Here is a 24503-nt window from a genome sequence, read left to right on the forward strand (position 1 = left end):
GCCCCTCAGACCTCCAGCCCTGGTCCCTGATCTCCTTTCCACGGGTGAGCCCATTCAGGGCTTGTCTGTGTCATGTCACCCTGGTGTCACCCTCACCAGGGCGTGCTGGGTGGCACCTCACTTCTGGGCTAGGAGAGCATCTGCTAGGTGTGCTGGTGAGAGGTGGCCGCCGTGCCACTGCAAATCTGCATGTCCTCCCCACACCACAGTCTTGCACGCGGGCTTGCTGAATACGTGAACGATTATAATAGACTGAGTTTCACGAGTCTTTCATTTTCCAGGAAGAGCAGAACCTTCAAATACGTGTTAGACCTGAAGAGCTCCAGTGACCCAGAAAGTTTACCTTAAAAAGGCAATTAGGTTAAATAAGAGAACTCAAAATACATCCTTATTAGATGTTTTGCTGCCTTACACTTTCTGCTTTGAACAGTAACTGATTCACAGACATACAGTTTAAGAGCTTTCAGACCAAGAGCCTCTCAAAGTGTGAGAGGCTGTGAACCGAGTGAACCAACTGCAGGTCAGCGAGATGAGAAGTCAAAGTCCGGGCTGCTCTGAAACAGAGCTACTTAGAAAGTAACAGAGCTGAACGTTTTCCTGAAACAAAATGCGGACTTTGAAGAAGCTCTTTTAGACTTTCGTTTTGTTCCTTTCAGCTCCCACGGGCAGGCCAACGTGCCAACGAAACCCCACTGTCTCTTCGGCTCACATCCAGTTAGGTGCCCTGAGTTCCCACCTTATGCCGTGTATTTCACGTTACTTGAGTTTACTCTGTTTTTCATTGTAAAGAATACAGATCATAGTAAAATGAGTTGGTCTCGTTCCTTTGAGCAAAGCCCAAAAGAGCATGGAACACAACCAAACCACCCTTACGTACGGCCTCGGTTTGAGTCCTGACGACGTTTTTACCTGCAAGCTCGTTCTCTGCTTACCCCTCCTCCCAGACTAACGAGCCCACCAGGACTGTATTGATGGAATAAACAAACAGATTCACATTTACAATAAAAAGCAAAATCAAACAACTGTGGACGGAACCTTCAGTTACAGAACGGAGCGCGGCTGACCCACCCCACGGTCGGGACAGAAGTTGGGAATGTGTGGGTGTGTTCTCAAGGTCTTACAAAAATCCAGGAAGTCCACCAGATGTTTTCTGTTAAGAGGCATTGGAAGCCCCAAGAGCGACATCTTTTTTTTTTTCTTCTTAAAACGTAAGTTTATTTGTGAGATACTGCTTTTCGTCTTAAGTAGTTCTCTGCTAAAACTTAAGAAATGGGATGCTGGCCAGAGTGTGGAACTCATCAGGCTTCAGGAGTGACTCAGAGCGTGTGCCCGTGACTGTGAGAACCCCTACAGGAGGCAGAGATCTGGGCCATTCACCTTAAATACTTCATTTTCGGAAGAGCCCTCTTCTCTGGTTTATTGGAGCAGAATTAGGGCTTTTTCTTTAATCTCATCGATCGTAAGTAGTATTGTGCACGTCCAGAGGTGACTGTATTTTCCTCCTTTGTAAGACGATAGAATAGGTCATAATGATAATTATACCATGATATTATACTGTGTGTGTGTGTGTGTGTGTGTGTGTGTGTGTGTGTGAGATATAAACACTGATGAATGAGGGTCACATTCAAGGACCCAGAAATCAACTTAGTGAAGAATATCTAAAACACGGGGATTTTCTGTCTCTAGTTATAATTTTGAATGTACGTTTGAATGCTCATGAAATGATACTTCTCTGTCATTGTTTCGTAATCGACACTGGGCTAGAAAAGCTGCTCCACGTCTCTTCTCCCAGTTCCGTTTTGTGGGATATGGCCGGAAAGGGATGGAATTTTCCTTCGAAGGCCACAGAGCGAATTAACGTCCAGAAGACACCTAACATCTTACTTCAATGTCTTATCCGCTCGGGAATTTCCCCACTTCCGTTGCTCACGTGACGTGCTCTCCCAAGTGTTTATAAAAGACCAGCTAGACAATGCACACGCACCATACGAGTGAATCAAAATGGCGGTCACTACCCTGGCCGGCTGGTTAATGAGGCCACAGGGACAGCCGGCACGCAAGCCCTACCAAAGGTTAGAAATGTGCAGCTGGCTGCGTGTTTGGGACAGTCTGGTTACTACACATGGTTACTGGACATGTTATAAATATGGAACAAATTCAAGAACATTAGATTCTCTTAGCCTTGTGGCGATGACCAAAGTCATCAAGAATTTTAATCAAGCATCTTACAGAGGGAGCTTGTGCAATTATCAAGCTACGGAAGCCATGACCGAAGCAAGCCTCACTGGGACCCTCCTGCCTCAGAGGCCTGGAAGTGGTGTTTTTCCCTCTGAAGGGAGCAGGTGGCCTCTCGTATTCCTGCCAGCAAGACCACGGATTGCAAATATAATTAGATTAAAACAAATTTGAATGGTTGCGTGGGAATTTACATTTTAAAACATGTTCATGACAAATCCCTCCCAATTTAAACCATCTTCCAAAAGCCCCAATATTTTCATATATTTCACAAAAGTAGATTGCATCGCCCGGGGAAGGACAGGCATCTGGAGAAGGAAAGATTTCACAAGACCTAAGCTGAAACCAACAGTCACTATTTGTCAATTTGTGGGAAAGAAAATGAGTAAAATGGGTCAGATGTGCACAACTTCAGGTCTGGGGGCCAAACTCACAGCGTCATTTTAACACCCATGATGGGCGAAGCTGGGTTATTTCCTTTGCTCCCAGCCATGCTGAGATGGGACAGCCCAGGTTTGCCCCCAGATGCCAGCATTAATCTGCCTCTGACCTAGAACGTCTGGCAGGGTGTCCTGGGTGTTCCTTGAGTGTGAGTTTCTCAGCTCGGTGTCCAGCCTCCCGGGCTTGCGGGTCAGCAGGAAGAACACATTTTCTCCCCAGGCGACTCTGGGAAAAGGGTTTCACGTCAGGCTCACGTCTATACAGTGAATGTTTCTGTGAGGACCGCGAGAGCTACGCGGCCAACACAGGGCTGGTAATATTCATGGCTTCTCTCTCCAACCGCTCTGTCCTTCCACCTGTTTCTACAACATCCTTTGCAGGAGCTATTGGAATACCCGCGTATAGCGGCTGCTTAACCACATACGTGTTCTCTCGATTTTCCTGCCAACGAGGAAGGTTCTTTCAACTAAAAACTGGCAGGAATTTGCGTTTGATCTCTTTTGATAAAATGGCCCAAGCAAGCCAAGGCAAATACAGTGAGACAGTCAAGGAAGGAAAAAAAAAAAACCCTCTTAAATGGATTTGGCCCAAATAAAGTGATTTTTAAAAAATCAGTCTAAATGGATTTGGTTGGTGGCCCCCCAACGAGCTGGATGGTTTCCACTCTGACCTGCCTCTGGGCTGCCGAGGGCGGGATGGTCCCAAGGGGCCTGTGCTCCTCCTAACTCCATTTCTAAGGACAGCGATGGCCCTAAATTGTGTCTTGTCTTTTGCTGACTTACATTTGCTGCTGTTATTTCCATCGGTTGCTTGAATTCTCGTAACAGAGATACATTTTCTTATTTTTAGTTGCACTTAAATAAATACACTTCACGCTTTGCCTTTTTCGCCCTAAAGCGGCGTTATCAAAACAGCCTTGGAAGGAGCCAGGATGGAGCAGGGACGAGAGAGGGAAAAGGAAGCAGGAGTGGAGAAAGCAGGCTGGTTTTTGACTCAGATTTTTGTGCGTTTCTAAAAATAACATCAAAGCCCTCAGAATACGTATGGCCCGGGGAGGCGGGCTCCCGCGGGGGTCCGTGTTTGCTCGGTGTTTTCCCAGGGCGGGTGGCTGTTTTCTCAGGTTCCACCCGGCTGCTGTCAGCAAATACCAGCCCAATCTTTTCAAATTGAGGGCTGTCAAAATGTGGCCTTGGAGAATCTTTCACGGGGCTCAAAAGAATAAATTCACGAATACGAGAACTTGGGGTGCAAGCCTCATTCTAAGTGTCCTCGGCCCCCAGGACAGAGCTGAGCGTCTCCTCTGTGCCCACGAAGGACTCAGAGTCGGGTATAATGACTTTGGGTCTCGGGTCACATGACCCACCATGCCTTCCACACCATCGCTCTGCACGTGGCAGTCCCGTTGAGAGACAATAGTTCCGGCCTTGATTTACCCCCAACATGTCTGCTTTTCTAACGCGGTGAGGCATGGTTCTGTAGTGACAGACAGAGACAAACTGTGCACCTGTCTACTACTGCAAAAATACACATCCGTCACTAAGTGGAAATGAGAAGTGAGAAACGTGCTTTGTAAAGTCCTCCTCTGATGTGTTTCCCCCCTCATCAAGCCCATAAATGTTGATGACCTGGACATTCGGACGGCGGGCACAGGCCAGGGGGACCGGGCGGTGGTGTGGGAGGCAGGCAGGGGTTCTTCGGTTCCCCGTTGCAGTTCTCTTTGGCAGAGGCTCTGTAAGCAGCAGCCCACGATTCTTCTGACGCATTTGTAAGTAAACGGACTGTAAAATTATCTTCAGACAAGTATCAATGGGGTGTATAAACAGTGGACCAGAGGAGGTTTTCCAAAAAATCCCCGACTGTCATGTAATATTAACAGGGCTCCACTGTGGTCTTGGCAGCCCCGCTCCGGCCCCGAGCAACGTTATGACCAAGGATGGTAAGGCTGTGAATAACCCCGCATTAGTCATGTCCGAGGAACCCGGGCTCTCGGAAGGGAGAGCAGGCTCAGGACTTGTGGAATTCAGGGCTCCGGCTGAAACTCGAAATAAAATCACAGAACGTCTGCATCCTCACCAGACCTTTTTCCTAAAACCTCTCTGTGCACACAGTTTGACGTGTTTGATGGTTTAAACACACGATGGCAGACAAATGTTTGCTGTTCAGAATAAAGAAGCCGTGACTATTTAACTATTAATGTTGATTTTATTTTATCATTAAGGATTGGAAACCATGTTTTAATTCCTTACTTCCTTACAGGATAAAAGGGTCAGCCTCGTCATTTCTATTAAAAATTCGAATGGCTTAGTTTTAGATGGTCATGGAGTTTAATTACAAGCTGTTCCGTCTTTATCTTTTGGAGATCACCAGTAATTTAAAAGGAAAAAGGGTGGGTGAGTGCGTCTGATGGTTTGGTAATATGAACTGGAGTCACGAAGGCATGTTCCAGAGAAAATAAAATGATTCTATTTTCTAGAAATTCTTGCTGGCTACATCCCATCTCTCTTGGAGCCTGTCCAAGTACAGAGCTCACCCACCGAAGTCAAGGGTAATTCCTTACAGACAGCTACTCTGGGGTGCACCTGCTTGTGGGGGAACCACCATGACCCTCCACTTGCAGAGCAAGAGAAACTTGCACACGTTTTCACAAGTACTAGGTTGGCTGTTAAAAATCCCTTTCAATCTGCATTATTTAATGGCACAAATCCCCAAAGACAGATTCGCTTGAAAAAAAAAATGATGGGGAGTCCATATTGGTTCATCACTTGTAATAGATGTACCGTCTGAATGAAAGATGTTAGCGATGGGGGAGCTGGGGGTGAAGGTGGGGGGAGGGTGTGGGAAGTCTCTGTACCTTCTGAACAATTTTTCTATAATTCTGAAGATGTACAGAAAAGTCTATTTAAAATAATAGAAGAGAGAAAAGAGTGCATCCCATTTATTTGAGTCTCATTTTCATTCAGGCCTTTTACTTTTCTGGGTGCTTACTTATCCACTATTTCATTCTCTGTCCCACAAGTGGAATTAAAGATCTGGAGCTAAAGCGTCTGTAGTGAAACATTTTGTTGCGGAAAATTTTTAATTATAAACTGAGTTTTATATTTAGTCGATATAATGACCACACTAAAAAAGGTGACAAAGCATTACAGGAGAAATGTGTCACGTTGTCATGTAACTTTGCAAAGTGAGGGCTGGTGATGGGGACAGAGAGAGGGAGAGAAAGAGAAAGAGGGAAGGAGAGAGAGAGAGAGGGAGGGAGAGAGGGAGGGAGAGAGGGAGGGAGAGAGGGAGGGAGAGAGGGAGAGAGAAAGTGAGAAAGAGGGAGAGAGAGGGAGCGAAAGGGGAAGAGAGGGAGGGGGAGAGGGGGAGGGGGAGGGGGAGGGAGCGAGGGAGGGAGAGAGGGAGAGGAAGGAGAGGGAGGGGGGAGAGAAACGGGGGTGGGGAGAGAGAGAAGGCAGAACGGAGAGATCACCCGCTGAACTGGGCACCCGCCCTTGCCACTCCCACCAAGACGCACATATCCCCGGTGCCTCTCACAGACAGCATCTCCCCACGATGAAGGAAACCGTTCTCTGTAAACTCTGCTCTTTCGGGCAACATGGATGCTGCCATTACCTCTCAACAGGAGACAAAGTGAGCTGCCCCAGCACCGACAGGAAAGCCGGGTGGCTGGACAGTCGCTGGGCGGCCGGGGCTTCTGAAGGGGGCGTTCACTCTCCCTAACTGCCCTCGTGCTCACAGACCCCAGACCTGGTCCCCTGAGGAGACGCGTCTCCCCCGGTTACCTGTGAGCCCAGGAACACCAGCACCAGCGGCTGGAGCACGGCCGCGGCGAGGTGCTCCCGGCTCCCTGAGCACCCACCAGCTGCGGATGATTCCAACGTCACCAGACGTCTCCTGTTTTGGGATCAGTAATAAATCGAAAGCCAAATGCATGTGAGTGAGGCGTGGAGGGGCTCGCGGCTGCCGGCCGGGCTGTGTCGTGAGCACAATGGCTGTCACGGTGGCCGGGGACACGCTGCAGGTCGCGCCAGCGGAGGCGCACACTTGCCCCTCTTTTTTTTTTTTTTTATAATGATTTTTTATTATATTATGTTAGTCACCATACAGTACATCCCCGGTTTTCGATGTAAAGTTCGATGATTCATTAGTTGCGTATAACACCCAGTGCACCATGCAATATGTGCCCTCCTTACTACCCATCACCGGCCTATCCCATTCCCCCACCCCCCTCCCCTCTGTAGCCCTCAGTGTGTTTCTCATAGTCCATAGTCTCTCATGTTTCATTCCCCCTTCACACTTGCCCCTCTAACCGTGGAGGAGAGAGGACCACAGAGTGAGCCCTGGCCAGGGTTACACCTGCAAGGATGCCCGTGTGCGACTGAGGGTGCTGCGCGTGATTCTGGGATGAGCATCTGGAAACATCCGCGGTCCAGGATGCAGGGGTGCGGTCAGGCGCAGACTTCTGACCGGGCAGTAAAAGGCGTTTGTGCCTTCCGTGTGCATGTGTGTGTGAACATCTGTCAAGACCGAGCAGCCCACCAGCCCCCGGCTGTCAGGACTCCCCTGGAAAAAGCCCAGCTGGCCACGTGGGCCTTGGACTGCACGGCTCGCCTCGTGCTCCTTCTAAACCTCCTCTTCCCGCTACCAGCAGACTGCAAGCCCTCAGGCCGCCCCGCGCCCGGCCACCCCTTGGAAGCATCTAGAACCCAGGGAGGCCTCCACCCCACCTGCGCAGCTGTCCCCTCTCTGCCTGCTTCTTGCCACGGAGTTCGAACCCGCCATGGCACGACTGTCCTCGTCCAGACCACAGCTTCTCCAACTCCTGCCCCCCAGCACCAAGCCTTCTTGCTCCTCTCCCTTCCCCTCTGCGCCCCATGTGCCGTCTTGTCCAGGCCAGCGGGATGACTCCTCTCTGCTGATTTCGCCCTGCCACCAGCCTTCCCACTGCGACACCCGCTTTCTCCGAACACCGCTCCCAGCCCGTCGGGAGGGACTCCAGGGCCACAGCAGCTCCCGATGGCCCTGCAGGGAGCCCGCCCGGTGGCCTCACACTCTCCATGTGGACTCGGCGGGTCTCCCTCCTGCCACCGGCCCTCCGCACAGGACGCGTCTCTGCCGGGCTATACTCTGCTCATCTGGGGCTGAGCGGCGGCTGTGCTGGACGGAGTTCTCCTGTGTCCACCCGTCACACCACTCAGCTCCACAGCACCATGCTCGCCCGGCCCTCATGTGTTAATCTTCTTACTGGACTGTAAGCGCCTCAGGACAGGAATCCTCTTTCTTTTCCTTCCTTTCTCCCTCCCTTTCTTTCTTTCCTTCCTTTTTTTTTTTTTTTAAAGATTGATTGATTTATTTTACAGAGAGATAGAGGGGGACAGAGCGCACACGCATGAGCAGGGGGAGGGGCAGAGGGAGAGACAGAACCCCAACCAGGCTCCATACTCAGCACAGAGCCCAACGTGGGGCTTGATCTCACAATCCTGAGATCACGACCTGAGCCGACATCAAGAGTCGGACGCTTAAACGACTGAGCCACCCAGGTGCCCCTCTTAGATTTCTTCAGCTTTATTTTTTTATCCTAGTAAAATATGCATTCTATAAAATTTGTCTTTCTAACCGTTTTAAGCATATCGCTGGTTGGCATTAGGCACATTCACAATGTTGTACCAACGCCATCATCATCCTGGACGGAAACAGTCCCTCTTGGACAATACCTCCCACGTCTTCCCTCTTCCAGCCCCTGCAGCCTGGAGTTTGCTTTCCCCCCGGAGAACGTGCCGTTCCAGACATTTCATGCAAGCACGTGCACCCGCTCGACGTCCATTGTGACAGGCTTCTGCTGAGCTTACTGTCCTCACGGTCCGTCCTCGCTGTGGCGCGGGCCGGCACTCCGCTCCTTCGCAGGGAGGAATCGTCCCTTGTGCGGCCACTCCACGTTCGGCCTACCCGTTCACGCCGACGGGCACCCGGGCCGTTCCCACCGTCTGGGGATTGTGAAGGGTGCTGCGAGGAACACGGTTTTACCGACAGCTGCTGAGTGTCTGTTCTCAATCCTTCGGGTACTCACGTTGGGCTGGGATTGTGGGGTCACATCGTGATCGCATGTTTAACCTCCTGAGGAGGTGAGCCCTATTTCTTGCATTTGTGTTTCTCCGTGGTGCCTAATACTGCTGGGGACTGGGTGGGACGAGACAGCGGGTAAACGGTTAACCACTGGTTATCAGTGGCTGCAGAAGACGGCGGTCTGCAGGATGGATCCTGGAGCTGGAATGCCCGGGTTAGAACCACGGACACCAGGCAGGCGGACCTCTGTGTGCCTCAGGTTCCTCGTCTGGAAGGGGGGAAGGAGTGGCCTGCCTCGCTGGGTTACCGTAACAGAAGACTGACTATACAGAAAGCGTGAAACGGTGCCTGGTACGGAGTAATAAACACCGTGCGTGTGTCTGCGGTGGTCTCACAGTATAAGATACTACCGTGTGCCACCGCGTTGAGGGGAGAGAGATCCCTGCCTGGCGCTGTGCAAGAAACCCAAGCTAACAGGACACGTCGACGTAGAGCATGGGCAGTTCTAGCGTGACTTCTTCCCTCGTGCTTTCAACGCCTCCTTGACCCGCTCTGGAGGAAGGTGGGGAGCGGGCCCTTGATGCGGGCGTGTGGGGCTCGCCCTGTACCGCGTTCTGCGGGAATGTTTTGACCCGCCACGGGTCCTGCAGCCATATTCCGGGAAAAGACATTTTGACTCTCATTATATCTGAGTCATGCAACGAAGGTTTATTTTCTAAAAAATTTTAATAATGAGATCCTCTTGAAATTGTCTAAAATTACGGCACGAAGTAGAGCTGAAACTAATTAAAACCCGGTCTTAAAAACCTTAATTCCCAGAGAATTGAAATGCATTTCAACACAAGTTATCATTTCATTTTTACATAAGGCTTGCGTCATACTGTATTACAGTCATAAAATTATAATCCTAACATAATTTCCACATCCAAGTATTGCCATTTAGAAACTGCGTTTTGGAAATCACTCTTGGCTGGGAGAACAATTTTGCATGAAGACGCTAAGCCAGTGGAAGGTACGGTGGGATACTGTAAGTTTACTTTTCCTTTGCATGGTCTTTTAAATGAGCTCGTTGGAGAAATAAGAAAGCTCAATTTTATGTTCCAAAAGAGAATCGCAGGAGATGAGCTGTATTCGCTGCTTCTCATGAACTCACACTGCTGGATGGTTCTGAAGTCGTCCGCAGCCCCAATGTCCCCACCCTGGCGGGGGTCCCCAGCGTCCTTCCCTTACTCCACGGGGATTCTCCTCCCTTCCTTCTCTACACGGGGTGCGGGTGGGGTGGCGATCAGTATGGACCCCGTGTTTGCAGCCCCTCTGAGGGACTCGTGGACGCAGCTTTACTTTGTTGGTGCTGAAGTGTCTCAGCGCCTTCACTCTGTATCCCAGGACTTCGCCTGTAGTCAGAGAAAGAGGGAGCACACGAGGGACACCGCAGAAGACCAGATGGCGTCCAGGGCAGGAAGCATCCAATAATGATTCCTGACCACAATGAGATGGGGGGTGGGGGGGAGGGACACGCTGTGGTGAGGGATTGTCAGGCATCCCGGGAGGAAACAGGAATGCGTAGCTTGGGCTTGCTTCTGCACGGGGCAGGGGACATCTGCCGCACAATTCCTGTCTGTGGGGAAACGTCACGAGCACGTCTCACAGACGCAGCGCAGGCACGCGTGGACAGCCTCCAAGAGCCCTGCAGACCCAGGACTTTGCCGGTGGCCCCGCTGCTCCCGATCACACGAGTTAATCCTAACTCCCTGTTCCCTGGACCCCGAATTCCTAGTCCCCCGCCAGAACCTACCTTCCCCTGCACCTGGGAGAGGAGTATGGGCCCAGACATGTTATCCTTCCCCTGAAGGGCTGTTCCCGGCTTACTCGGGGCCTTTGGGACACGGTGGGGAGCAACAAACCGGGTAGTTCTTTGGGATCTCCCACACTTGGCTCCTTGCGGTGCCCCTTCCTCACCGAGGTGCTGGCTGACCCGTCTTCTTGCTGATTCTTTTTTACTCAAATTCTTGTAATGTTTGATCCTGACCCTCAGTGTGGAGGGCAACCCCTTCCTCATTCTCCAATCCCAAATCTGAGGTTCTGTGCCTCCTGTCATTCACCATCGAAAACTCAGGTGTTTGTTTCCAGCCCCTCCAAATTCACCCCGGGAGGGAGTGGAATGGCGGTGGCCAGAACAGAGAAGCTTCTGGAAGAAATGCACATAAGGATGTTCCTCACATAAGGAGATAGAAGGAGCACTGAGAAATTTAGGGAAAATGCTGAGGAACAGCAAAATGAGACTGCCACTGAGACAGAGCCACCACATCACGGCCACGAATGCAGTCCACGGAGGGCCAAACAGGTCACGATGGGGATGGGAGGCCACGCATTATGACGAGGCTGCTCGCGGCCGTTACTTAGCAGATACTGTAGACAAGGTCATCTGCCTCTAACACAGAGCAACACTACTATTCCATTCTGCAGAACAAAAGCGTGGCATTGACAGAGGCGGGAGATTTCCTCGAGGCCCTGAGGGAGGGGGTGGCAGACCCAACTCCTCCATCAACATTCTGAGCAACGCAAGGGACGCGTCGTTAAGTTTCTGGAAATTCTTTTAACGCAATAGATCATCAGCATTATTAAACATTTTGCACTGATAACAGCACAGCACCTCAAGAATGACCAGGTCTGGTGACTGCTACCTGGTAAGGTTTTCTCATTGTCCCCACTTTGCTAATTTGGAAATGGATGTTCTGGTTCTTTTGCTCGTGAGGTCACACTGCTGCTCAGTGGCAGGAGGGACTCCTGAGGCAGATATTATGACTATTTTCAAAACGTGGGAGTGTGATGAATGCAGTGGGCACTCAGGGCAGCCAAGCCAGCATTCTAAAAGCAGAGATTCCAACAAGACTCGTCAAAATAACAAAAGTCACAAAAACAATCCCAAGGCGCTACTAAAAATGAATACTTTTTTTTTTTTTGTGAATGAGGAAGTATCATAGAAAGAAGTCTTTTTTTTTTTTTTAAAGATTTTATTTATTTATTCAACACAGATAGAGATAGCCAGCGAGAGAGGGAACACAAGCAGGGGGAGTGGGAGAGGAAGAAGCAGGCTCCTAGCGGAGGAGCCTGATGTGGGGCTCGATCCCAGAACACCGGGATCACGCCCTGAGCCAAAGGGAGACGCTTAACCGCTGTGCCACCCAGGCGCCCCCACAGAAAGAAGTCTTAACTCTATATTTTCTTGCTCAAATTGATGAATTTATAATTCACTTGTGACCCAAATACTCGAATCAAAGGTTGGAAAAGATACTATCAGATACAAGCAAAGTAGCTTCCACCTGATTATCGGTCTGAGAACAGATTTCAGTATAAGAAATGAGTCTAACTCGGATTTGGCATTGCCTGCAGACACCCAGGACACCATGGGAAAGGGACTCGCACACCGCGGCCCTCCAGCGAGGGGATTACTCACTCAGGTCTAACGACAGGCTGCTCTGGGGTTTCTCAGGCCCCCACACCCGGCCCTGCCATACAGGATGCCTCTGGGGAAAGCATCCCGAGAATGTGTCATCCAGAATGAACATCAGCAAAGTCAAAGGGCATGAGAATGGGCTTCCCAATCCCTAAAGAATGGTTTGCAGCTGCCCAATGGAGTAACAGCAGCTGAGTTTATGCGTGGACTTGCATAAAACTTACGTGAAACTGGAAATCCTAATGCAAGCGTTTTGAAATGGGATTTGGTGGGGTGTCGATCTGTGGATGTGAGCCTGGACCAGGCTCTGTCCCTGTGGCACAAGCGTGGGGGCAGTATGTGGCCGTGGGCTCCCACCCGTGGAACCTCTGGCTAGCATGTGTCGGGGGTCTCTCTGGCTCTGACATTGAGGATTTCAAGGTTCTTGTCCCAGGTTATTATGTAACCTTTGGGACCCCGTGGAGACACGGATGCCACCCACCTTCCACGCGAGCCTTCCTGGGATTCCCCAAGTTGAAGGAGACTCTAGGACTCTCGAGTGCGGTGGTCGTGTCTTAGAAACACTGGCATCCTTCCACCTCGCGATAGCACGAGCTCAGTATGCACTTGTGAATAAACGGAAGAGACTGTAATACTGACAAATTTTTCTTCAAATTACTCTGTGCCAAGTAAAACAGGCATTTAATAAAATTGAGCTGGTCTGACCAAGTAAAATGGTATAGTTGACTAAATGTGTTTGTTAAACATGGATTTTTTTTTTTTTTTTGGAGAGGGGATTGAGTCAGTACGAAGTGAGGTGTTTAATTTTTTTTTTTTTTTTTTTTTGCTTTAGAAACGTTTAGGGCTAAAAGCACGTTCCACAAGCAGCAAGGCGGGCAGCGTGACCCGCACGTGGCTAAACCTCACCTGCGCAGGCCGTGTGAACGGTGCTGGACAAGGCAGCAGCATCCCAGAGCGGGAGCCTCCTTGCTGGGGTCGGGCCTGACTCCAGGAACGCCGGCGATTACACGTCATGCTCCTGGGACGTCCGTGTGTGGGAGGCGATGCTGCCCAAGCCGGCGGCCCCCACGGTGGCTCTGACGCCCAGCTCTGACGCTGTGGCTCGCGGGTGTGTGACTGCCATTAACTCATGAAGGGTGGCTTCCCTCCAAACCATGTGCGAAGCCGTGTGAGTGTACGTGCGTGTGCCTGCTGGCGATACAGCATGACGTCTGCCAAACACTGGGGGTGTTTTAAAGACTGTAAACGCCCCCCAATGATGCACCACTTTACAGGAAACAAGTGATGGGATTTTCTAACTTGAACGTTACGGGGTGATGGGGTCGGCTCCTCTGTCCCCTCGTACAACTTGGTGTCCGCTCTGCCCCTCATGCTGGCCAGTGGCACCTTCTCTCACTCTGGGGCTGGGCCAGGACCCCTCGCACACGCTGACCTGCTGGCCCCGATCCAGGGGCAGCAGGGACTGATCTGGGGGCAGTGTCCTGCCCGTGCCAACGTGAGCCGGAGAGGTCAGGCACAGGGAGGGCGGGCCTGGGGCTGGTGCTCCAGGACACGGGAGACGAGGAGGCAGGACTGCAGGAGCCCGCAGAGAGCTGATTACGGGGCGGCCCCTCCTCTGTAGGGGGGGTGAGCAAGCACCCGTGAGGGTGAGGCAGGGGCAGGAGGGCAGAGGGACCAGGACGAGGGATGTGTGGGAACAGCAGGCAGGACAGAGCCACGGGGAGCCCATGGGTGGTTCCAGAAGCCACGGAGACCAGACCACTGAAGCCGGAGCCACATGCTTTATTGCGCACCGAGTCTGAAGTCAGAGCCATCTGTGCCTCTCAGGACTACAACGACAACAAATGGGCCGATGAAACCCTCCTGTGTCCGAAGGGGAATGATTTTCTTTCTGCTGACTCACCATACGCAAGCCCAATGCCATGTTTGAAGTCAGAAAGCACGGCTCTCTGAGGGATGAAGTCTGCCCCTTCTATAAACACATTCCTTCCGACAGCATTCACGCTGCTCTGTGGTCCCCAGTGCGGCAGGGGTGCGGAGCCTGACAGAGCACAGAGCTCCTTCTCCTCATTCAACGAGTAAAAATAAACTCTGAACTTTGGGCAGACGAAAGGCCGCGGTGCCAGGAGTAGAAACCTTCCCTTTTCAAGTAGTGTCTGGGGCACCGGGACACGCCCTGCGCTCAGGGTGCCAGGAAAAGCCCGGCGTCCTCGTTCCACCTCCTCCCGGACGGGCGGCAGCCGTCCCGGCGGGTGCGGGTGCAGGAGCCCCACCGGCCGCCGCGACAGCAAGGCTGTGCTGACCCGTCCATCACTAGGCCTGCTCCGAGGTTTCACGCTGCCTGAAATCTCCCTTACAGCTTACATTTGGCCTCCTAGGGGACAGTCTGAGGAATTCTATTCAAGTCAAGCTGAAACAGGACCTGCCCCTTACTTTTCTCCTTGACCATTTTTGGTGTTTTACTATAAAGCTTGTACTGTCAGGTTTCCTTAACATAATCCTCAAGAAATACCAAAAAAGTCTGTTTTCGGCCATACCATTGACGTGGAAGCTTTCCAAACTCTGCCAGTCACGTGTATTTGAATTGTGGGTAACTCTTTACACTGTAAAGCCCTCTTCTTGAATAAATGTCCAGTGACCCGGAGCGGAGTCCAGAGCAAAGCAAGGAGCAGGCCCAGGGATCTGCAGAAGGCGCCTGTGCTGGCTCTGCGTGCACAGCTGGGCCCCCGCAAGGAGGGGGCCCCCGCTTTCAAAGCCAGGGTCCGGGAGAGAGGAAACCTCAGAACCACGGCTTAGAAAAGGACATCACAACTTCATGGTCACAAGCCTACTTATGTGGCCCCATAACTTGCTTCTGAGTCTCATGGGCTGAGATGTGTTTGGAAAAAACAAAACTGAAGTCCCAGAAGGCATCTATACTTAGAAACAGGTGTAGGCCTCTGTCGGGGCTTCGGGGGGCCCAGAGCCGCTCTACAGCGTGGTGCCACCGATGGCCAGCCACGCCCTCTGAGCCGGTGTGGCATAACCAGCGGACAGGTGGAGTTTGGCCAATAATCGGCTTGCCTGGAAAGGTACCGTTCTGCCCCAGATTTCAGAGATTCTCCTGATGTCGAGGAACAGCGGTAACAAAAGCCCCAAGCCTGCCAACACGTCGCGGTTTCTCTTATCAGATGGACTTAAGTGCTGTTGTCAGGACCTGAGGTGGCTCAGCCTTGGCCGTCAAGGAGGCTGGCTCCCGATGTTTAAGGAGTATGGCTTATGTCGTGCACCTGCTACCCGAGAGTTCTGAGATGGCCTAAGTGAGTTTTCTGGATAAACATCCATTTAACACCCGACCTTGGGCCAGCATCAACGGACACCTTTCTGAAGGCCCTCGATCCAGACGGCCAGCGTGGGGGCGTTGGTCGCTCCTGTGTGATTATTTAGACACACTTGCTCTCTGCTCCCTCCTCCGTCTCTGCCCTGGCCTGTGATCTTTTTGAGGGTAAGAATCCTACCGGTCTTTTTTTTTTGGAGTTCTCTACACAGAAGGTGCTCAAAATTTACGTTTGAGGGCTGGGTGCAGAAACGGTACGCGACAACAGGCAGCCACCCAGATGGCACATTACATGGCCGGTTGCCTTATAAACGTCATTTCTCATCTCCACATCAAACCCGTGGGCTATTTTAATTTCTGCTTTAACAGATGAAGAAGAAGAGCTCAAAGCTATCAAGGAACGTGCCCGGATCACGTGGGTAGACATGACGGTGCTGCGATTTGAGTGTGGTCGTCTCTGGAACCCAGTCTACACCCACTGTACCATGTTGCATACAAGGCAACACTGGGGTCTTCTTGGAAAGCTAATACTGAAGTCGTTCTCATGCAAGCACGCATCCGAATGCCTTGGGAGGCTTGTTCCCCCGCCGACCGCAGGGCTTGTCCCCAGGGTTTCAGACCCAGCTGGTCCCGGGAGGAGACCTGAATGGAAACTGACTGTAGCTCCATGCGTCTCGGCTCGGCCTCAACCATGCGCACCGTTCCTGGCACCGCTGCGCTTTAAGCAGCAAATACCGAGTCTATCGCGTGCGCCTCCCCTCCATGAGACGGGCCCAGATTTCTAAGCCCTTCTAGTTCTTCGTTTTTAAAAAAATATTTATCTTTTTTGTTCTTCGCTGTCAAGTTGTAAGCATTACTTCTTGCTTCCCTCCAGAGACATTCCTTCTATCTCCTCCTTTTTTCTTAATTCCTTCTAATCTCATGTTTGCTGGGGAAATGGACAACTAAGCCTGCTTTAGCCATCTGGCTTCTTGCCTTCCTCATGGACCATTGCTAAGTGCCCACTTTGTGCCTGGGAACAGCCTGGTCCAGCAGCACAGGCCCAGTGGGGGGCAGAGGAGTCGGTGACTGACCACAGAGGCCGCTGGGGGGCCACAGAGGCGGGCATCCAGCTTGGCGGGGCAGGCCGATGGTCGGGAGGGGCACGCCCAAGAAGGTGAAATTGGGCCAAGTCTTCAGCATGCTTCGGAATTAGTAAGGGAGGGAGGGAGGCGGGAGGGAGCTGCGGGAAGCAGTCAGGGAGCCAGAGTAACTATTTAGAGCTGGCTGGTGGCCTCGTTGGACGAGCGAGTGTCGAGCAGAGGCGCCCACCTGCGAACTGGGGCACCGGGCGATCCCTCAAGGGTTGAAGTTGCTGGTAGAATTCCCTCAGGACAAGGGACGTGTCCTGATGCACTAAATCACAGAACTGGGTACTTGCCAAGAGTTCACCTCTGCCTCTCCCCTCTTTTCCTAAGGTGGCAAACCCCCGGACAGAGTCGAGAACAGACGAACTGTCACGGCGTCGCTATCTCCAGGATGCTCCTCCCACTGTCTTCCGTGGGCGCCTCTGTAATTTATTTATGTTTATCACCTAATTTGCATGTCTGCGGGGCAACCTGGCCCCTTCTACATGGTTTTCTAATTTTCCTTTCCTTCACACAAAGTGGGCCGCCGGGGCGAACACGCTGTGCTGTTGGGCTTGTTCTTACTTGTGCAGCAGTAAAGGGATGGGATGTGCTGTCGTTAGGGTCTGGGCACACGTACTCTCCGCAGTGCTCCCCCTTCGCTGGCTAGTGGGCCACCTCTCTTGGTGACTGCACGTCAGTTTGCACGAGAGCGTAGCTTGGAAACAACTAAAGTAAAATAGGGGCGCCTGGGTGGCTCCGTCGTTAAGCGTCTGCCTTCGGCTCAGGGTGTGATCCTGGCATTATGGGATCGAGCCCCACATCAGGCTCCTCCGCTATGAGCCTGCTTCTTCCTCTCCCACTCCCCCTGCGTGTGTTCCCTCTCTCGCTGGCTGTCTCTCTCTCTCTGTCAAATAAATAAAGTCTTTAAAAAAAAAAAAACTAAAGTAAAATAATCATGGATTTTTTTCCCTATTAACTTCTTGGTGTATTATGTTTATAACACCTTCTACAATCTAAAAAGCCAAGAGGAAAAATATCTTTTCTGGACCTGATACAAACCTAGTAATGTGGTCCTCACGACCCACAGGCACTACGGAATATTAGTTTCTACCAACTGAAAATGTAATTAGTTTCTGAATCCATACCCTGTTGGAGGGAAACTCAGTGAAGTACTAGTTTCCAGGACTCAGGGACCCCCTCTCTTCCTGCTGTTCCCCACGAGCACTGGAATAGCAGGTACGGCAAAGAAAATCAAGCAACAAGAAATGAGTTTCGTATTTTTTTCTGGATCTTGTTCTGACATTACCTTCCATTGCTGGGGAAAGCCAGGGTCCTAGCACGGACACCGGGAGCACAGCATTATCACCCCAAAGTCTGAGCAGTTTCTTAAATAAAAAAGGGGTTTTTTTTGTGGGGGAGGGGGTAATGTGATGCATCAAAAGTGATGTTTACAAGAAAAACCCAGTGGAGTTGATTCTCTGCCAGAATCTTATGGTTGAAATTAGATAAAATCATCAGTGGAATTTTGTGTACATATTTTAAACAATAATACCCATAACTCACAGCAAACTGCCACTCAACCCCCATCTGAACCCTGTTTTTTGAGGTTAACAGAAACAGAAATCTATTACCATGGAATTGAGTATGAATCTTTAAAAAAATTACCTGCAGATCATTTTTCTCTTATTCAAAGTGTACATTTTAAAATAGGAAAAATATGCAACTATTTTTGACCTCCTTGAAAAAAACTGCTTGGGAAACACAATGAATTATTCACTCCTTAAAGTCAGCAGCTGGGTCTCCTGAAGGTAGGAATGCAAGGGGCTGTTCTGCTGTGGTTATCGACGTCTTGTATTAATGTTCCTTATACTTGGGTCAGATCGAAGGGAATCACTTACTTGCGGACATGGGATTTAAATCTCAAATTGTGAAAGTTTAATGCTAAAGTATTACCCCGTGTCCGTAACATTTAGCAGAGCCTCAACCTCACGTACTTTGTATAACAGTGTATTTACTTTGAGTGCGCCGCTATACAGAGTTTCCGCCCAGAGTCACCGCAGACAAATGCTGCTGTATTTGTGAGGTATCTAAGGAAAGCAATGATTCACGTCTTCGCTCCTCAGCACCTGTTTTGATACTTGGCTCACCGGCAGGGCCGTGATTCATCTCTCTCTCTCTGGGGAAGCAGGCAGATGATGGGTGCGCATTGTTCTGCGAAAACTCCAAGTCTCATGTTTTCCCCTCAAGTCTTTTAAAATGTGCTGTGGAAAGAACGTCTTCCACTTGGCTCAGCCGCAAGGACGCTACAGCGCCGTGCAGCTGTGTCTGAGAACAAAGGTCCTCCGCGAGCCGATCGCACCGTAGCTGCTTTGCTGGAAGACATTTGGAACGGAGACGGGCTTAGCAAAGCATCGAAGAGGTTTTCCCCTGCATGCATGGTTTGATGGGTGCCAATCCTTTCAGACCAGCTAGGTGGCTTTCACTCCCTCCGCCGTGAGCGCGGCTGTCCGACAGCAGGACACAAAGGAGCCACGAAGCACGCGGCCGTTGCAAATGCCCACCTGCCCTACTGAAATAATGCCTAACCACGTGTGGCATCAAGCTCCCCGGGGAAGCACGACTCAGCAGAAGAGCTGATGTAAAATCGTGGTGCAGGGAGAGGAGCCCTTGGCTACACCGTGTATCCCTCATGCCTCTCTGGGGTGCCTACCATGACCTCTGGTTTACCAACACCCCACCGGGGCACTTGCCTGCCTCCTACAGCTGAGGACGGGTGACGTAGATTCCAGCCCAGGCTGAGCCCGGGACTGACCTTTGGACAAACAGGTGGATTCCTGGACACAAACTGCAGGTGGATTAAGAAGCACTTGATTACCTGAGACTCATTTTCTGACCTGTCCTTGAAACGGAGCCCTGTCAGGTGTCCAGTGCAAGCGTGTTCAGTTGTGGGTGGGGGTCTCTCATTCCAAGAACTTGCTGGCCAGTAAGACAGTGACAGGAGCCGAGAGCTTGTCGCCCTGGCTTAACCATCATTTATTTCCCCTCAGGAATGATGGCGCCATCATTTAAGAAAGTACTTCATTTTTCTAAAGAATCCATGGTTATTCAGATGTCTACGTGACTAAGGCTGGGGTGGGAGCATCACGGGAAGGGGCACCCAGAGTGCTTGTAAAAAAAATCCTATATTCTGAAATCACACACACACACACACACACACACACACGTGTGCGTGGGCAGGTGCAGGTGATGGTCTTACCCCTAAGGAAATGTGAGAATCTAACGAGTTAGCACATGTACAAAAATGAGCACACTGAACATACTAACATTAAAAAATTACTACTTAATAAAAAATGTTAACGCCTCACAGGCGAGAAGCTACAATCACCGCGGACTGCGCCAAGGCAGAGGAGGGGTCCCCCTTCTAGGGGATCTCCCCCAGCTGAGGAGTGAAACTGACACGTGGTGTCCACGCTGCTGCAAAAACAAAAGACCTCAGTATTAACACGATCTGCTTCATCTGGTCCTCAAAATGCCGTGGAAGATTTCTTTCAAAACCTGCCTTCTAAGAAGCTCATGGGGTTAATAAGCTCTGAGCGAACGTGGATCTCCCCCAGCGGGCTGAGGGCCTCCTGTAACCCGCTCTTCAGAGAAGTTTGGTTAGTCAGCAATCCAGACATCGCACACGCGCAGAAGGCATGAGGACGGCATGAAGCAGAGTCTGTCTCTCCCTAACGGAGGGGCCGGGAGGCTGGCAGGAGCGCTGGCCTGCGAAGGGCTCATTTGGAGGCACATAGGAAAGCCAGGGTGACAAGGGAGAGCCACGAGGCCAGGGAAAGGGGAGCAGGTGTGCAGGGGCACGTGCAGGTGGACGTCCCCCCACAGGCAGGTGAGGCTCTGATGCAACGCCTTCCTTCCCGTAGGTGCCGAGCTCGGCCACGCCTCCCGCGTAACCAGGACCTCTGACCCTGCGTCGCGCCCACGGCGTCCCCCACCCCACACACGTGCCTCCTGCCCCACCATTCTAGCCATGAGAAAAGATGCCGCGAGAGGAAACGAGAGGTCCCATGTCACGCACGTAGGAACCAGCATTTGAAAGCAAGCGTCCTGGCTCTGGGGTCCATGGCCCAACTGCTATGGCCCCTCCAGACTTGGATCTGGGGGCACCTCAGGAGGGTGGTGGCGTGCAGTTGTGGCTGTTGAGGGAGGTCTGCAAGCCTACCCCTCCCCCTCCCCCCCGGTTCTTCAACGCAGGGCCTGGCAGCTGGCACACAGTAGGAATTCAAACATTTGCTGAAACAAGCACAGAAATGAGAAGTAGGACGGGAAGGTCACCAGAGGAATTCTGCACGGGCTTTCCTGAGCTCGTCCAGCACACGTGCACGCATCCCCTCCTCCCGGCTCCAGCCCACTACACTCGCGCCACGTAATTCTGCTGTGGGCCACCCAGCGTGGCAGGGTGCTTCCGGCACCTCCAGCCTCCCTAGGTGCCAGGAACACCCTGTCCCAAGCTGTGACAAGTGTCTCCAGACTCTGCCCAGCATGCCTGGTGCAGCCACACTAGACCATAGGTCTAGTCTCCGCGGTGCCCGAGGACTAGGTGTGCTCCTCTGAGTCACTGCCAAGGACACTTCGAAATCCACCTGCCGCTGCCACTCCCATGATCCCCTCACAGGCGTTGGGGAGCAAACCAGGGGACACAGTGGTTCTGTCTCCTGCGGACCAGCTCTCATTCGTGATTTTGTCCTACTGATATCGACACATGGCTTTCCACCGTGGTCCTGTGGGACAGGTGGTCTCTCACCCCGCTGGGGCCGAGGAAAGGTACCCAAGGATTACATTACTTGCCTAAGGATAGGGTAGATCAGATCGGAAGTATTTTTCCTAGTCTTTCAGAGAGTTTCTAAGTCTTGAATAGCATCCAAAGGCTGTCCGTAGAGAACGCTACACTCAGAAAGTGCCTATTGGGGCAGATTTAAAAACGAGCTTTGTCACAGATGGAATCTTGCATCAATGGTTTCCTTGTAAAACAGATCTTACTGATTATTTTTGTTTCTTGTAATCAATTTGCTTCAGTTATTATTTCTTCCCAGCTCTTTAAATCAACATTAAAATCCTGTCTGATTTGTTGTAATTCTACAGTCTTGTTCCCTCCTGGCGAGGCTGCTGGGATGTAGGAGCCCGGGAGGAGGTCCTTTCTAGACCCCAAAGTCTCTGAATTCATTCCATATCCATTTTCCTTTGGACACTACTCTTTCCCTCTTGTTTTTATTTCCTGATGTCTCTGCTTTATTTGCAGACTCTGTGATGAGCAAACCCCGGATACTTATCCTTACAAGACTAAGAGCCAGTATAAACGGGGGTAAAGTTAAAGATGCATGCATCTCACTTTTAAACACTATTCCCAGGGAACAGAGGCCTGATGAAGCCTGTGGAAATTCTCTATTTCACATTGTAATCTGATTCAAGACACCTGGGCCATCCCCTCTGCCAGAGTCACTGAAAACGTGACAGCGGTTTTAATGTTCTTTTGAGATGTGCTCGGGCCTCTGACGGGTTCCCACAAGCCCCATTTGTTCTTTCTTAGAGCAAACCCTTCTCTATTCCAATCCGAGTTTTGATGGCTAATAAGAAAAACGTTTTGACGATACGCATTTTATTTTTTCAACCAGAAAAGTTCTGCAAAGAAAAGCTTTGTCAAAAAACGCTCGCAATATGTTTAAATTATGTCTGAGTAAAACCATTAACTACAAATTAGGCTAATTTTTAGGAAGCCTGGGTTCGGGGGATTTTACTTCTTGCACATGCTTTTCTATTACTTGAATCTTTAGTCTTGTTTTACCGAGTGGAACTCAACTTCATGGCTCTCTCCACAATCGAGGCAGGAAAAGGTGGGTGTGTGTGGGTGAGTCTCTAAAGAGGTGACCCCAGGGCTTATTTTGGAAGGCTTCTCCTGGGGTCACATAATTTCAGGGGTCCCAGCAGGCCCGCCCTCTCGACGGCACCGTCTTAACTGGAGGGAGTTCACCCATAACCCTGCCACCCCAGAAACGTCCAGCTGACTTGCATTTTATGTGATGACGAGGATGCAAGTTGTGGAATCTTCAGGGAAAAATAAGACGCTCATGATAACGTCCACCTTTTGTTGAACACGGAGAGCCTGCCAGACACAGAACGAGGCATTGAAGAACTTTACCTCACTGGGGCTACATCAGACGGGCACCTCTATCCTGTTTCACAGAGGAAGAAACTGAGGGTCAAGGAATAACTGTGAGTCCTCCACAGTCACGAGACATAGCGGTAGAGGTGGAATCTGACTCCTAAGCAGAGACTCCTCCCTGCCGTTCTCCCGCCCGCACACCAAGACCCCGGAACACCTTAGCACGAATGCCACAACCCATCCACACCGCATTTCCTCGTACTGCAGGATGTCTCCCATATTTCCTGTGTCAGGGGGTATGTTCTAAAGTGAAAGGGCCCTAGAAAGAATGGGGCTTAAAACCAGGGGTTACATGAATTAGTTTTGGGACTGAACAAGCCTCTAAGGAGGCTTATTGTCAGAGCTACTCTATTGCCCCCTCATAGACTAAGAATGACCTGAGAAACTCCCAGTCCATTCAAGGGGGTTCTCGAACTTTGGGAATGCTTCTGAAGAGGGCAGAAAACCATGTATTTAATGAAACTCTGGCAGTACAATCAGGACGACGTTACAGGGGTCAGATGGGGCGGGTGGTGGGAGAGATGAGTAGGAAGGCGGAGCCCAGTGGGAGCAGAACAGTTGGTGTTGAGGGAAATGAGGAGAACATTTGCCATATTTGGAGAGCCTTCTGGTTTTCAAGTAGGAGATCTGCCAATTCATGGAACAGAGCTGCCTCCAGAGGAGAAGAGAAGAGGATAAATACAAGCAGATGGGGAAAGGATGGATTTTTAATTTACAAAATTGTGGCTTTATATATTTTTGTTTCTTCTCTGGCTTAGTGGTTTTGTTTAGAAAAAGAAATAGTTGATGCAGAAATTATAGGTTGAGAAAGAAAAAATAATTAGGAACAACTGAGTTTCAAATGTGCAACATGATACTCAGATTTTAAAGGGGGCCCTCCAGGAGAAGTCAAGGGTGTGGGCTCTGGGGCCGGGGTCTGACTTGATTTCCTCAGCGCCAACGATGTAACTTTGGACAGCTCACTTTCTTGTTTTCGATTTGATTTCCTCAGCGTACACCAAGGGCCACATCACAGTCTCTTGTGAGGATTGTGAATTAGTGAATGCAAAGCAGTGGCAAGTACCTCACCCACAGTTCACCACCAGGAAGTGCTGGGCACCATCATGGCGCACGGTGACCCAACTGGGCACCGTCTTCTGTTTCCCTTTAATTCACAGCAAGTGCTAAGACAGAACCTGATGCAACTGTCTTATTAATAAAACTTTGGTTCCACTGAAAACTCTCAAGCTGGATAATTTGAGGAGCTATTCCAGGGTTCTTAGTCTACCCTGCAGACGTACAGAATCTGACTATGACTGTCAAGTACTATGTTATCTCCTTGAAGAGCTGAAAAATCCAAAAAAGAGTAAAGATAGAATGGATGCTCACCTTAGCTCATGTCTCATCGACTTACAGTTAAAAAGTAGTAAAAAAAAAAAAAATCACAGAGATAAGATGAAGCCAATTTAACAGATGCTGAAAGATGGCGGGATTAAGATGTGGCGGATTTTCATACAAAATTCAGCAGAGTTGGATATAATTTCAGGGGTACCACAGATTCCCAGAGTCCCCAAGCCCTGCTAGCGGGATACTTCTATCCTGGGTGCACAGCCGAGTATCCGTGAGCCGTGGCTCTATCAGAAGGCGTGTTCCTCAGCATGGGAAACACCCTCAGGGTGTAACAAA

General features: G+C 50.7%; 1 protein-coding gene and 1 long non-coding RNA gene across 2 annotated transcripts in view; one reads left to right on the forward strand and one right to left on the reverse strand.

Annotated features, from left to right (window-relative positions):
• COL4A2 (collagen type IV alpha 2 chain) overlaps nt 1-24503 on the reverse strand; it is a 162254-nt gene that overhangs the window by 76466 nt on the left and 61285 nt on the right.
• On the forward strand, nt 9685-13616 carry LOC130542753 (uncharacterized). Its single transcript, XR_008957535.1, has 2 exons — nt 9685-9766; nt 13029-13616. It is a non-coding gene; the product is annotated as an uncharacterized LOC130542753 (long non-coding RNA).

The sequence above is a fragment of the Ursus arctos genome, unplaced genomic scaffold, assembly GCF_023065955.2.
Source record: "Ursus arctos isolate Adak ecotype North America unplaced genomic scaffold, UrsArc2.0 scaffold_10, whole genome shotgun sequence".
In the NCBI taxonomy this organism is placed as follows: Eukaryota; Metazoa; Chordata; class Mammalia; order Carnivora; family Ursidae; genus Ursus; species Ursus arctos.